Source organism: Oncorhynchus keta, chromosome 1, assembly GCF_023373465.1.
Source record: "Oncorhynchus keta strain PuntledgeMale-10-30-2019 chromosome 1, Oket_V2, whole genome shotgun sequence".
In the NCBI taxonomy this organism is placed as follows: Eukaryota; Metazoa; Chordata; class Actinopteri; order Salmoniformes; family Salmonidae; genus Oncorhynchus; species Oncorhynchus keta.
The window spans coordinates 73582647-73597200 of NC_068421.1; the positions used below are offsets into that span (position 1 = coordinate 73582647).

Consider the following 14554-nt stretch of genomic DNA (forward strand, 5'->3'; position numbering starts at 1 on the left):
TGCTATATTTTTCTAGTTACACAACTGTCTGACAAGGACGTAGTTTGTTCATAATAATTCCCATCAAATATATTTTGACACACATGGTTAGGGAAACCCCTTATCACCCAGTAACTCTCCCTCTGACCACATCCTCCTCCTTCCTCAGGCTGATGATATCCGTACCCTGTTGATGTACATAATGCCCTCAGATGCAGAGAAGAGAGATCACCAGCTCATCAAACTGTCCATTCTCGGGACAACATACATTGCATGATCAGTACATACATTGCTCGATTGGTACTTGATTGGCCTATTTGCCACCTAGCCAAACAGACTGATATTTTAATTCAGAAATCCATGACCTATTGTATTTTAACATTTTGTGTGTATTTCTTAGAAGCTCGCAAGCTAGTGGCGGGCTGTTCTGAGGTTCAAGCAGTTTAATAGTGTTTAATATCTGCTTATAACTAGTTATCAGTTATTACACATGAAAAGATTAGCTGTGGAATTTTCCACTCCATTAGGATATTATTGTCTTGTAACTCATGTAAAGTGGAGTGCCTCCTCCACCAGTCCTTTAGGGTTGCAATGTTAAATGTAAAACTCTATTCTCTTATAAGCTGAGGTGAACCAATGGACAGTAGACCAGCAGCAGTCAGTATGTAACCTGACACAACTGGAGGTCATGATGGTATTTGTTTAGAACAAGAAAGAAAACAAGTAGTTGGCCAGTACGATGCAGAAAACTATATATTTACAGTGGCTCCAGTTCCAAACACAGTAGTTAAGTGCCACTGGAGGTCTTTATGGTGTTGAAGAACTCTTGGAAGTGATCCAGGCTGAGCTTGTGGGTGAGCTTGTTGTTCAGTAGGTGGGGGAGCTGGGCTGTGCCAGGCTGTGGTTTGAGCTTGATGAGGCCCTCACAGCGAGGACACGTAGTCTTATGCCTCAAACAGGAAGGAGTAGAGTACATAGTATTCATCATGGAAATGACTTGGGTGCCATATATATGGAACTGGGTGGAGTCTTAAGCAACTGTGTTGACTAAAGTTTCAACACAGAAGAAAACAAGGGAGGAGAACTATTAATGCCTTATCGCTTTACAACTTAGGCCCATAACCTATAGTTAATTATATTGGTTTTGAGTACCACCTTGGCTCATATATCCAGCAGGGCCCTTTCTGAAATGAGATGGGATAAAACTATTAGTTGTTTTAGCGGTGTAATGGCTCAAACTGTATTGTCCCCAGATGTTCATTTTGTTACATGTACGGCTAACATAATACAGAATACACCGCTCTCTGCTTGACACACTGCAAAGTGGGTCAACGAATGTATTCATCTCCTTTGATTTGATATATAAAAATGTCTCCATTTTTTTATTTGTTTAGTTTTGTCAGGTGTACCTCAGTTGGTTGAACATGTTGCTAGCAATGCCAGAGTTGTGGGTTTGAGTCCGGCCTGGACAGTATACCAGATTTAGCTGGGCTTCTCCTCAATTACTCTGCAGCGCCGGTAAACACGGCTATTGTGAACAATGTGCTGGCCATATTTGTTCGAGCTTTGGGTGGGCACTGGATTAGGCATCCTCACATAAAACAAAACACGATAGCCCTGGCCTATTCCTGCGTGACACAGTTCATCACAACTCGTTGGGAAAGTGTTTTTTAGATGCCATACACTATTGTCTTTAACAGTTGTTATAGAGGCAACACATAATAGGCCAGGGCTTTATGTAAGGAATTAATATGATTGAACCCATTCTTACTCTGATGCAGCACTTATTGAATGTTTTTAATAGCAGGACAGAAATCAAGTACCTCATGCTGTACTCATGTTTAAAAGACAGGTCAAAGAGATCTCCTGGCAGGGGTTAGAAAGGATGGTCCCCCTACAGGTACAGCAAACGCTATGTTGGTTTGACTTCCCTGCAGTGAACAATGCTCCCCCCCAGTCCAGGTAATGCCAATGGCTTGTATGTGACAGTATTTCAGTGGCTCTGACAATACATTATATTGAGCATCTTATAGAATCCTTGAGTTGGTATATTATACTACTTATATGAATATTTTTTATCAAATGCTGTCTATCCCTTAGAATCTACTAACATGTTATACAAGGCAACTTTACTGATTAATTGATTGATTAATTGGGACAGGGCTCGAATTTAAACTGCATAACTTTTATTTGCTTTAGATTGGCACATGTTGACTTTGGAAGGTGGTTAGATGGATTCAGATGCTAAACTTCTCCAATACAGTATTCAAATAAGTCAAATGAATCTGATTTGTGTTTAAATTCATTAATTCATTTGTTTTGGGTTATAGAATATATAAATCATGAATTACCTTGATCCATGCCAGCATGCAATAACTTTAAATTTTGAAACGAGAGTCATGCAATTGCATAGGACAGACTACATCATACATCTGCATCATAACTGCACACACATGCAAGTAATTACCTTCCCTGGTGTAAATCAATACTGAAAAGTTGTTTCACTCGTGCATAAATTAGGCTTGCGTCTCATGCACTAGGAGTAGCCTGTGACCATATTTCCCATAATTATTTCAGTCTACAATAGCAGGCAGTGTGTGGTGTTCAATGACATTCCATGACTTTTGAAAAACAAATAACAAATAACAAATAACATTAACCTGTTAATCTACTTGTAGTTCAGACAAGGAGGTGACTGAATGTTGTGTTTGATGCAAGAAACCACTTTACAAAATAAAATGCATTATTATTCCCATACCATTATTACAGAGAATCAGACGAATTATGCTACCGTCTGCCAATTGGCGATTTAGTTTATTCAAACCTGTCTCAAAATACAACACTGCTCCTTGAAGACAGAAAGCTATTTACCAGACTCGCTTTTCAAAGATATCTAGATATGTAAACGTTTTGAATTATTGTAGGAAGCAATCACTCCCGATTACTGACAACAAATTGTCTGTAACTGGGCTAATAACTCACTAACTAGCAAAGAACATGAACAGGATATGAGCTTTGATCTCAAAACAAGCCATCTTGGTTATTCTGCACCTGTCTATGTAGAGTATGGATGTCAATGTAATAGAATCCTACTCCGATGCGTTGTGCCTAAAATAAAATATCTTGCATAGTTAGTTTTACATACTAAGTCTTGCATAGTTCGTTTTGCTTCGGTATGTTGCATTGAAATGTGCTAATATTGTGTTGATTCGATCACACAGTAAAGGGAAAAGTCGATAGTGTTAACGGGGAAAACTAGAACGTTGAGTGAAGTTCAATCTCGTGCTTCTCTTCGCGGGCTCATATTTATTCATATTTATTCTATTCTTGCAGTCTCGGGGAGCTGCGCGCAGTTTAGAGAAAACATTGCCTATGACCAAATATCTATATATATATATAGTTTAGTAAATAAGCTCCCCAAAAATGCCATATTGTTCGATTTGGTTTTGAAGTGTGAAAAGTGGCATACTTGTATATGTATTTTTACCTTGAACAAAACCTGATAGTGCCAGTTCAACAATTTTCAGGTTGGCCTGTAGCTCTCCCTATAGGTCAATAGTGAAAATGCATTTGCCTGCTCTTACAGATCTTCATGGTCCCAAATGTATGTGGATACATGCTCGTCGAATATCTCACTCCAAAATCATGGGCATTAATATGGAGTTGGTCTCCCCTTTTCTGCTATAACAGCCTCCACTCTTCTGGGAAGACATTCCACTAGATGTTGGAACATTGCTGCGGGGACTTGGTTTAATTCAGCCACAAGCATAAGTGAGGTCGGGCACTGATGTTGAACGATTAGGCCTGGCTCGCAGTCGGTGTTCCAATTCATCCAAAAGGTGTTCGATGTGGTTGAGGTCAGGGCTCTGTACATGCCAGTCAAGTTCTTCCACACCGATCTTGACAAAACATTTCTAATGGACCACTCTTTGTGTACGGGGGCATTGTCATGCTGAAATAGGAAAGGGCATTCCCCAAATTGTTGCTACAAAGTTGGAAGCACAGAATCGTCTAGAATGTCATTGTATGCTGTAGTGTTACGATTTCCCTTCACTGGAACTAAGGAGCCTAGTCTGAACCATAAAAAACAGCCCCAGACCATTATTCTTCCTCCACCAAACTTTACAGTTGGCACTATGCATTCAGGCAGGTAGCATTCTCCTGGTATCCACCAAACCCAGATTCGCCCGTCGGACTGCCAAATGGTGAAACGTGATTCATCACTCCAGTGAACGCGTTTCCACTGCTCCAGAGTCCAATTGTAGCGAGCTTTACACCACTTCAGCCGATACTTGGCTTTGCACATGGTGATCTTAGGCTTGTTTCCATTGGCTGCTCGCCCATGGAAACCCATTTCATGAATGTCCCAACGAACAGTTATTGTGCTGTCATTGCTTATAGAAGCAGTATGGAACTCGGTAGTGAGTGTTGCAACCGAGGACAGATGATTTTTACAAGCTTCGCACTTCAGCACTCAGTGGTCCTGTTCTGTGAGCTTCTGAGCTTCATTCTAATGCCAATGTTTGTCTATTGAGATTGCACGGATGTGTGATCGATTGTATACACCTGTCAGCAACAGGTGTGTCTGAAATAGCCAAATCCACTAATTCGAATGGTTGTCCACATACTTTTGGCCATGTAGTGTAGATTAAAATGTTTGTATTGGTTTGGGGAGCAGCCAAAACCACATGGTCTTTGCGTTTACCTTGATGATCGCAACAATGATGAAAAGCCAGTATTAAATACAAAATAACATTTAACACTCCAAGAAAGGTATATACATCATCCCCGAAGTCTACTGGTTACAATGATATATAATATATTATATACTGTGTCACTTTGAGGAAATTTGACAGGAAATATGTAATGTACACATCACTATAGGTAAAATCCCTTTAGGAATGCATTATATCCAGCAGGAAGATACAGTACCAGTCAAAAGTCTGGACACACCTGGTGCCATATCGCAGCAGACCGGGAGAAGCGGCACACAATTGGCCCAGCGTCGTTCGGGTTTGGGGAGGGTTTGGCCGGCCTGATTGTCCTTGTCCCATCGCGCTCTAGTGACTCCTGTGGCGGGCTGTGCGCAATGCACCCTGACACGGTCGCCAGGTGTATGGTGTTTCCTCCGACACATTGGTGCTGCTGGCTTCCAGGTTAAGCGAGCATTGTGTCAAGAAGCAGTGTGGCTTGGCGGGGTAATGTTTCAGAGGATGTATGGCTCTCGACCTTTGCCACTCCCACGTCCGTAAGACAGTAACTACCAATTGTATATCACAACAACAACAAAAAAATTGGGGAGGGGACACATCTACTCATTCAAGGGATTATCTTTATTTTTACTATTTTCTACATTGTAGAATAATAATGAAGACACCAAAACTATGAAATAACACATGGAATCATGTAGTAACTAAAAAAGTGTTAAACAAATCAAAATTAGTTCTATTTGAGATTCTACAAAGTACATACCATTTGCCTTGATGCCAGCTTTGCACACTCTTGGCATTCTCTTAACCTGCTTCATGACTAATGCTTTTCCAACAGTCTTGAAAGAGTTCCCACATATGCTGAGCACTTGTTGGCTGCTTTTTCTTCACTCTACAGTCCAACTCATCCCAAACCATCTCAAATGGGTTGAGGTCGGGTGATTGTGCAGGCCAGGTCATCTGATGCAGCACTCCATCACTCTCCTTCTTGGTCAAATAGCCCTTACCCAGCTTGGATGTGTGTTTTAGGTCATTGTCCTGTTGAAAAATAAATGATAGTCACACCAAGCACAAACCAGATGGGATGGCGTATCGCTGCAGAATGCTGTGGTAGCCATGCTGGTTAAGTGTGCCTTGAATTCTAAATAAATCACTGACAGTGTCACCAGCAAAGCACCTCCACATCATCACACCTCCTCCTCCATGCTTCACGGTGGGAACCACACATCCATTCACCCACTCTGCATTTCACAAAGACATGTTAGAACAAAAATCTCAAATTTGGCCTAATCAGACCAAAGGACAGATTTCTACCGGTCTAATGTCCATTGCTCGTGTTTCTTGGTCCAAGCAAGTCTCTTCTTCTTATTGGTGTCCTTTAGTAGTGATTTCTTTGCAGCAATTCAACCACAATGGCCGGATTCAAGCAGTCTCCTCTGAACAGTTGATGTTGAAATGTTTCTGACCTCTGTGAAGTATTTTGGGGGGCTGTAATCTCTGCTGCCAGTTAACTCTAATGAACATATAATCTGCAGCAAAGGTAACGCTGGGTCTTCCTTTCCTGTGGCAGTCCTCATGAGAGCCAGTTTCATCATAGAGCTTGATGCTTTTTGAGACTGCACTTGAAGAAACATTTAAAGTTCTTGAAATGTTCCGCATTGACTGACCTTCATGTCTTAAAGAAATTATGGACTGTTGTTTCTCTTTGCTTATTTCAGCTGTTCTTGCCATAATATGGACTTGGTCTTTTACCAAATAGTGCTATCTTCTGTATACCCCCACCTTGTCACAACACAACTGATTAGCTAAAGTGCATTAAGAAGGAAGGAAATCTGTCATTAAGGAAAAGGGTGGCTACTTTGATTTGTTTATCACTTTTTTTGTTACTACATGATTCCATTTGTGTTATTTCACAGTTTTGATGTCTTTACTATTAGTCTACAATGTATACAAGGGTAAAAATAAAGAAAAACCCTTGAATGAGTAGATGTGTCCAAACCTTTGACTGGTACTGTAAGTAACCCATTTGAACAAAAGTCCTTTATACAACATGTCTAAGTATAGTAACAATGCAGATTTAATCTATTACACTGCTTAAAATGTTTGAGGTGGTGTGAAGAGATATGGCATATATAATTTATGTGTCCTTGAAAGTGGTGAGAAAGTGCTCCAAATACATTTTTTATCAATGATTTCACTCTCGTTTAAGTTTTGTTTTACATTCAAACCCTTAAACATTTTCTTTAGTATTATCTGAAGTCTACTGGTTACAATAATAGATACTATTATATACTCTGTAACTTTTAAGGAATGGGACAGCAAACCTGCCCAGTATATGTCACTAAAAAATAAAAATAAAATCCCATAGGAATGCATTATAATCCAGCAGAAACCCAGGGCCACAAACCAAGCCCCAGCAGCAGCCACTCAGCAGATAAAACTCACCACCCACTAAATCCAATAGCTTACTATCGCCATCTACCGGACGTAGTTAATCCCTACCACATGCATGTGAACTCCTTTTCTGTCCTAGATCCCTTTCTTTCCTCCTATCCAAGCTCCCTTTCGTTCCTTCTTTTCTAGCTTCCTTTCTTACTTCATTTAATCTTTTCCAAGCTCCCTTTCATTGCATCCTATGATAGCACCCATTCCTTTCCTCCCCTCCCCAACAGTGCTTTCCTAGCTCCCTTTCTCCCTTTCCAAGGTCACCTTATAATTGATTCCTAGCTCCTTTCCTCCTTTCTTAGCTTCTCTTCCTATCTTCATTCCTCATTTCCTTTCTTCCTATACATTCTAAGCTTCCCTTCCTTGATCCCTTTCCTAGCTTCCTTTCCTCCTTTCCTAGCTCCATTTAATTTCCTCCTTTTCATTCCTCCTATCCATTCCTCATATTCTACTGTCCATTCCTCCTATCCATTCCTCATATTCTACTGTCCATTCCTCCTATCCTTTCTGGGATGTGTTTTCTTTCCTCCTTTTCTGTCCTAGCTCCCTTTTCTTCCCTCCTTTTCTAGATCCCTTTCTTCTTTCCTCTCCAGCTCCATTTTCACCTTTCCTTTCCTAATTTCCTTTCCTCTCAAATGTTAACTGTCAAGGCTAAGGAGAAGAACCAGATGCAGACAGTTTCGAAGTAACAAAAGTTTATTACAAAAACAAAGGGGCAGGCCAACGACAGGTCAAGGGCGGGCAGTAGTCCAGGTCAGTAGTCCAGAGCAGAGTCTGAAAGGTACAGAACGGCAGGCAGGCTCAGGGAAGGCAGAATGGTCAAAACCCAGGAAAGCTAGAAAACAGGAACTAATGACAGACAGGCGCACAGGAAAAGCCACTGGTAGGTTTGAAGAAACAAAACGAAATGGCAGCAAACATACAGAGAACACAGTTATAAATACACTTGGGATAATGAGGAAGATGGGCGACACCTGGAGGGGGGTGGAGACAAGCACAAAGACAGGTGAAACAGATCAGGGTGTAACATTAACACCATTTTTGACAAATCCTTTGCTACATACAGATTTGTGCTAGGAAAGGAGGAAAGGCAGCCAGGGAAGGAAATGGATCATGGAAGGGAAGCTACTTTTTACTTTTACTTGTAGTTTGTTTTACACAAGTAATAGTACTGCTACTTGAGTAAAATGTCATTAAAGTAACAGTACTTCTTCTTGAGTAGTATATTTCAGTATACTTTCCATCCTTGATGAAGATGGTCAAAAAACTGCATGAAATAAATAATATATATACTGAGCTATATTGTAAGCTCCAAAAAAATAGGAAAATTATATTATTTTATGCTAATACAATTGCTCAGAGAAATAGATTTTGTTTACCAAGTGATATTTATTTATCAAAAAGATAGGGGTCAAAATGATTGGCACCGCTGTTCTCAATACCTTTTAATGCCTCACCTTGCGAGGATAATGGCACTGAGCCAAATGCTTTATGAGATTGGAGAACATATTGGGAGGGATCTTAGACCGTCCCTCAATACAGAGCTTTTCCTTGATATCCTTCGTCTGCATTTATGGACTACCCTCTTCAATTCAAACTAGCCCTAAACGTTTACCGGCTAGTCCCCGCCCTGAACGCGTCAGTCAGTCAGTAGGCTATAGTCTTTGTGCATCGCAAACAGGAACACTGAACTAGCTTGCAGTCAGAAATAACGGAAAGCTGAGGACCACACCAGATCCACAAGGACATGATTGCCGCTGCTGCCCTAAAAAACACCCATCGACAAACCGCTATAGAATCTAGGCTGTCAGGCGGATATCACTAGGGTAAGGCACATTTTGTTATTGTATTCTTACATGATTGAGGATAAATGTCCATGTTGTTTTCATAGCGCATATTTCGTTACATTGTATTCGGGTTTTACTGTAAATTAGCCTACACATTGTTGCCATGTTTGCATAGCAATATAAATATACATTTTAACTTTGTCCTGTCTATAGCCCATGTAACCCGAGCCTCCTGCACTAGCTGACACTGCCTCTGAATAATGCTAACATTGAGTTAGGCATATGCCATGTACTGTAACTCAATTAAATTTAAACCCACACATAGGCTTTATTATTTTGTTTAAAGGCTAGAAATATGAAACGTGTTGGGAATTTCTCAAGTTTGGAAAATGATATCACCTATTCCTCCATCCCCTCCCCCCTCTTCCCAAAAAGGAAAGAAGATGAAAAATAGTTCTTAAATATTATTCTCCATATGAATAACTGGTTAGCAGTGTGAGTGCCTATTTATGGAAGACAGATAATTCACACCATAGATTAGCCATATACTGTACACCCTAATACTAAACCCTCGAGCTTTTCAGTACCCTGTGGAGAGGGAATGGTTTATGTTTAGTTTTTAGTTTTTTGGGGATGGTGTCATATTTATCTTAATCTTATCTAGAGATGCAATGTTGTTACCTTCTATTATGTGGTTTGAAGGTGAACTAAGAGAAGTCGGCTAAGGTTAACCGATAGGCTCCGCATGCAGTATGCAGTATGTAGTTGAATAATACTGGTAGTATAAGATATTTGGGATTTTCATTGTACAAGTTATTAAAATATGTCCCAAGTCACTTACATACGTCTGACGTTATTGTTATCATTTAAGACCTATTGTTACAATCACCCCTATTTTCTCAAAGTGACCCTGGAGTCTAATATTTTCTACAAAGTTTTTCCATGGTCCTCCTAACTAATAAACCCATCTTGGACAGGATGTGTTATCCTTGGGACTGACTGGGGACTGGGTGTGATCTATCCAGACATTCATGTCTGTCCCGAATGGAACCCTATGCCCTATATATTGTATCCCGAGAGCGCTCTGGTCAAAAGTAGTGCACTATATAGGGTATAGGGTGCCATTTGGGACACAGTCATAGTCTGTTTTGGGCAGGCCCAATAAGTCAGTGTTGGAGATTTGCAGAGTTTCCTGTCAGGAAGAGCCAGGCAAAGGATAAAACCCAGGCGGCCCAGACATCCAGGCCAGCTCACTGAGTTGACAAAGCAAACAACTTATCAAGGCTAGGGAGGAATCATTTGTAAAAAATGATCAAAGGCTATGTAAAGTTTTTCCCACTATAGTTGATTGGATTTAAACCGATACAGAGTGTTTACTAATGCCTTATACCCATTGGACCTTCATATACATTTGTATTATACAATATACACTGAGGATACAAAACCATAAGAACACCTGTCCTTTCCATGACATTGACTGACCAGGTGAAAGCTATGATCCCTTATTGATGTCACTTGTTAAATCCACTTCAGTCAGTGTAGACTAGTTATTCCCAAACTGGGGTACAATGACGTCGGGGGAAATGCCAAATAAAAATGTGATTCACATTTTTTAAACACATTTTCAAACAGTGAATTTATATTTTCCCCCGGGGCTATACATTTGGGTGAGTGTTCAGCTAAATAACAGCACAATGAAAAATTGTAATGAATACTCAGGGAGAAAAAGGTGTAGATTCACACGCAGAGTGCGGCAGATGTTAATTTCACCTTTGCAGAAGGCAGGAATCGTGGTCACAGGCAGGCAATGGTCATACACAGGTAGGCAAACAGGCAGGTGAGTCAAAGCAAGGACTGAAGGCTACAACTGCTTCTCACAAACGACCTAGGAAAAGGCTTAGTAGAGTCAAAACGAACAATACCTCACAAATGCACAAACAGAATGAACTGAACTAAATAAGGAGCTGATGAGACCAGGTGAGTAACTGACACAGGTGAAATCAATGAACAAAAATGAAAGACAGGGCTACGTTCAAGAACAAAACGAAACAGAACACAAGGTTGACTAAGAAAATAAATACAAAACCTTACACAAATACAGGTAGCCTAGTCAAATAATTAACATCCAATCACATTAACCGTTACTCTGTCGCAGGAAATGTTCACTCTTGCGCAGACATTTAGAAACGAAACATGACAATTTGAAAAACAAGCCACAGGAGTTTTATGAGCGAGAATTTTATTTATTTATTTTACCTTAATTTAACCAGGCAAGTCAGTTAAGAACAAATTCTTATTTTCAATGACGGCCTAGGAACAGTGGGTTAACTGCCTGTTCAGGGGCAGAACGACAGATTTGTACCTTGTCAGCTCGGGTGTTTGAACTTACAACCTTCCGGTTACTAGTCCACCACTCTAACCACTAGGCTACCCCTTTGAGCGAGAATAAACAACGACTTCCGAGTAAGACATGTATGAAAGCAACTGATACCATTAATAAGAAGGTGCTAGAAGCGTCTTATATGGTGAGCTACCGAGTGGCTAAGACAGGCAAGCCCATACTATTGTGGAGCACTTACACTACTGTTCAAACGTTTGAAGTCACTTAGTGTCACGCCTTGGTCATTGTATTTTATGTTTTCGTTATATATTTGGTCTGGCCAGGGTGTGACATGGGTTTATGTTATTGTATTTTCGTATTGGGGTTTGTAGTATTTGGGATCACGGCTGATTAGGGGTGTTGTATAGGCTTGGCTGCCTGAGGCGGTTCTCAATCAGAGTCAGGTGATTTCTCGTTGTCTCTGATTGGGAACCGTATTTAGGTAGCCGTGTTTCGCTTTGTATTTCGTGGGTGATTGTTCCTGTCTCTGTGTAGTTTCACCAGATAGGCTGTAATTAGATTTCACGTTCCGTTTGTTGTTTTGTATTTTGTAATAGTTATTTCATGTATCGCTTTCTTCATTAAAGACATGAGTAACCACCACGCTGCATTTCGGTCCGACTCTCTTTCTACAAACAAAGAACGACGTTACACTTAGAAATTGATCAGAAATACAGTGTAGACGTTGTTAATGTTGTAAATGATTATTGTAGCTGGAAATGTCAGATTATTTAAAAGGAATATCTACATAGGTGTGCAGAGGCCCATTATCAGCAACTATCACTCCTGTGTTCCAATGGCACATTGTGTTAGCTAATCCAAGTTTATAATTTTAAAAGGCCAATTGATCATTAGAAAACCCTTTTGCAATTATGTTAGCACTCCTGAAAACTGTTGTTCTGATTAAAGAAGCAGTAAAACTGTCCTTCTTTAGACTAGTTGAGTATCAGCATCAGCATTTGTGGGTTCGATTACAGGTTCAAAATGGCCAGAAACAAAGAGCTTTCTTCTGAAACCTGTCAGTCTATTATTGTTCTGAGAAATTAAGGCTATTCCATGTGAGAAATTGCCAAGAAACTGAAGATCTCGTACAACGCTGTGCACTACTCCCTTCACAGAACAGCACCAACTGGCTCTAACCAGAATAGAAAGATGAATGGGAGGCCCCGGTGCACAAATGAGCAAGAGGACAAGTACATTAGAGTGTCTAGTTTGAGAAACAGACGCCTCACAAGTCCTCAACTGGTAGCTTCATTAAATAGTACCCGCAAAACACCAGTCTCAACATCAACAGTGAAGAGGCAACTCCGGTATGATGGCCTTCTAGGCAGAGTTGCAAAGAAAAAGCCGTATCTCAGACTGACCAATAAAAATAAAATATTAAGATGGGCAAAAGAACACACCCTTCAAGTACACCCTTCTCATTAACCTGTGGTGAGTTATTCACCATTTTTGATGAACAAATAAGGTTTTATATGTAAGATGGCTCAATAAAGAGCAAAATGATTGATTATTATATTATTATTTGTGCCCTGGTCCTATAAGAGCTCTTTGTCACTTCCCACAAGCCGGGTTGTGAGAAAAACTCACACGGATTCTTATGTTTAATAGATGTATCGCAGAGTGTGTGTATGGCAGGCTTACAATGATGACAAAAAACAACATTTGAGAGTGCGCTGACCCTGGTGCTTGAGGGGGTACGCAGCTGGAGGTTGAATGTTTGAAAGGGTATAGGACTATAGAAAGTTTGGGAACCACTGGTGTAGATGAAGGGGAGGAGACAGGTTAAATAAGGAGTTTTAAGCTTTGAGATAATTGAGGGATGGACTGTGTTTGTGTGGCATTCAGAGGACATGCAGTCATCTTGATACAACTGTGGGAAGCATTGGTGTCAACATGGGCCAGCATCCCTGTGGAATGCTTTCGACACCTTGTAGAGTCCATGCCCCAACAAATTGAGGCTGTTCTGATTGCAAAAGGGGGGCAACTTAATATTAGGAAGGTGTTCCTAATGTTTGGTAAACTCAGTTAAGATAAGTGTCATGTTAAAAATAATTGTATTGAACCTGAACTTTCTTCCACCCTTATTGTCGAGGTACGCACATGCATTATTTCCATATCTCAGGAACTCCTCAAGGGAACAGTGTGTTCAGTTGTAGGACAATAAAAGGACAATATAGATGACACTATAGGTCTAGTTTCCACAGTAAAATCAGTATATCTGTGACTTTGAGACAAAGTTTTAGGCTTTCCGACTCTGGTTAAAGATGGTTGTTTGTTTCTAGCATGGTGCTCTATCTAAACAGTGCAGCTGCGTTATTAAAAGTCTCACATATTTAGCTGTAGCTCTCTTGAGATATGTTTTGATAGACTATACACTTGTGTGGTTGTTTAGTGCTGAAGACTATATATACTGTACATGAATTTAGAACAAAATTTAAACCATCGACAAACAAACAAGGTCAAGTTTAACCTCTAGAATATGATATATTAATTAATTATTTAGTTGTGTCCTTATACATACCTATACACATACATATATTTATACATAAGTAGCCTATATACATACTTTATCATGTAAATGTGACATTTTACAGAGTAAACTATATAGGCCAACTAATGTAAATGTGGTCCTTCTGTGGCTCAGTTGGTAGAGCATGGCGCTTGTAACGCCAGGGTAGTGGGTTCGATTCCCGGGACCACCCATACGTAGAATGTATGCACACATGACTGTAAGTCGCTTTGGATAAAAGCGTCAGCTAAATGGCATATATTATTATTATTATCCCACTGGGCACAGACGTCAGTTCAACGTCTAGTTTTGTTTTACATTTGATTCAGTTGTCAACTAACGTGAAGTCAAAATGAAATCAACAAAAATGTTAACCATCTTATTGGATTTAGGGTAAAAGTTGGGTGAAAAAAAGACACAAATTCCTGATAATCCATTACCTTCATGATTTTTTGTATATGTAATCAGTTTTGATTTAACCAGTTTGTGCCCAGTGGGTTACTATTCTGGTTGTATTGTTTTACATTTTCATTAATGTGCAAACAGAGTAGAATCATACTCATGCTTTGAGAAATAACTCTCCAAAATAAGAGATTATCATAGGAAAAACATTTGACATCCTTTTCTCTTAAAGTTGAAGAATGTTCCTCTGACTCAGATGTTGTTGATGAGAGAGAGAGAGGTGCTTATAAGGCCTTGATGATGCTACTAGCATGGCTCTATATATTATGTTATGATTCAG

At 40.0% G+C, this 14554-nt stretch overlaps 1 protein-coding gene across 14 annotated transcripts in view; it reads left to right on the forward strand.

Moving 5' to 3' along the window:
• Positions 1 to 14554, forward strand: part of LOC118393002 (volume-regulated anion channel subunit LRRC8C-like) — an 83417-nt gene that overhangs the window by 52978 nt on the left and 15885 nt on the right. The window contains exon 1 of one of the 14 annotated variants that reach the window (XM_035785114.2): positions 8676 to 8959. The exons of 11 other annotated variants lie outside the window; for them this stretch is intronic. The gene's annotated coding sequence lies outside the window, so the exon portion shown is untranslated. Of the gene's footprint in view, positions 1 to 8675; positions 8960 to 14554 lie in introns of those variants that run through there. 2 more of the 14 variants (XM_035785089.2, XM_035785096.2) reach the window with 2 other exon arrangements.